Consider the following 1,745-nt stretch of genomic DNA (forward strand, 5'->3'; position numbering starts at 1 on the left):
GCAGCCGCCACTCGCGAAATTTTTTTTCAGGACCACACTCGCGGGTACATATACTCGCGAACCGAACCGCGAACTATATATATATATATATGTGTGTGTGTGTATGTATGAAAAAAAAAAAAATACAATTTATAAGCAAGAAAATCTCTCTCTATCTCTCTCTCTCTCTCTCTTTCTCTTACTTCCCCACTCCTTCTTCCTCTTCTTCTTTAAAACAGAAGAGAAAAGAAGAAGAAGAAAAATTTCGTAAAGCAGAGGCTTACAAGTTCGCGATCGATCGCCCGAGACACACGACGACGACACACAGAAAGAAAGAAAGAAAGAAAGATAGAAAACAAGACGGCAAGAAAGAAAGGATGAGAGATAGAGATAGAGATAGAGAGAGTGAGAGAGAGAGAGAGAGAGAGAGAAAGATAGACAGAGAATCGAATCCGTTTCTCAGCGACTACTCGTCGTCGCGTTTCTTTCTGCGCTAATCCGCGCACCAAGTGCAAGAGGAGGAAGAGGAGGAAAAGGAGGAGGAGGAGGAGGAGGAGGAGGAGGAGGAAGAGAAGGAGGTGGAGGTAGAAGAGATGGAGGTGGAGGAGGTGAAGAAGGAGGAGGAGAAGGAGGAGACCGCGCAGCGGTATCGCGAATATATCGCACGCCGCTCTCTGCCTGCTCTGCTCTGGCTCTCCACTCCTCTCCTCCCCACTCCACTCTTCCCCTCCACTCTTGTCCCCTCTCCTGTCCTCTCTTCACCTCTCCTTCGCTCTATCTCTCTTCTCTTTCTGTTTCTCTCTCTCTCTCTCTCTCTCTCTCGCTCGTTCGTAGTGGCGACTCGATGCTTCTTCTTCCTTCGCTCCGGCTTTCGTCGTTCGTCCGATTCGATGAGAGCGCACGCGCATACGCACGCACGCACGTACACACTTAAACACATACGCGCGCACACAGTAGACGCAGGACACACGTACGTACACACGCACACAGCCACGGCATATACGGGTACTCACGTATATACTATATTCGCGATGATTACACACACGACTAACGAACACACGAGGAGACAGACGGTATAAGAGAAAAAGAGACGGAGCAGAGAGAGAGAAAGAGAGAGAGAGAGAGAGAGACACTGTGCCGCGATGCTCGAATATGCGCGCGCGCATTCTTTCTCTCTCTCTCTCACAATTTTATCGCTTTCTCTCTCTCTCTCTCTCTTTCTTCCTTTCTTTTTTCTCTCTTTTTACCGGTCGTTCGCGTTCAACTCTTACTAATTCGCTCGTTCGCCGGACCGTTCGTCTGTCCATCCGTCTGTCCGTACGTCTGTCTTCTGTCTGTCTATCTGTCTGTCTACTCGTCTTGTCTGTCTCTCTCTCTCTCTTTCTCTCTCTTTGATTCTCATGTCTGTCTGCTATCTGTCTCTCTCTCTCTCTCTCTCTCTCTCTCTTTCTCCCTCTCTGTCTGTCTCTCTTTCTGTCTGTCTCTATTCTCTCTCTCTCTCTCTCTCTCTCTCTCTGCCGCCTGCCTGGCTGCCTGCTCGCCGTAGACTGGCGTGAAAGAGCGAAGGGGAGGACCGACCGCCGTGACTGTGTTCGTACGCGCGTGCGAGTCGAGCCGATCGCGAGAGGACGAGATTCGCGAATACGGTTTCACCGTGCACAGCCTCGGATTGGTCGATGAGTCCCGAAGCTCACCGAGAGAACTTGGCCGTTCACCCACTGTGCCTGCAACATCTCTATCTCTCTCTCTCTCTCTCTCTCTCTCTC

This window comes from Vespula pensylvanica, chromosome 2 (genome assembly GCF_014466175.1).
Source record: "Vespula pensylvanica isolate Volc-1 chromosome 2, ASM1446617v1, whole genome shotgun sequence".
NCBI lineage: Eukaryota > Metazoa > Arthropoda > Insecta > Hymenoptera > Vespidae > Vespula > Vespula pensylvanica.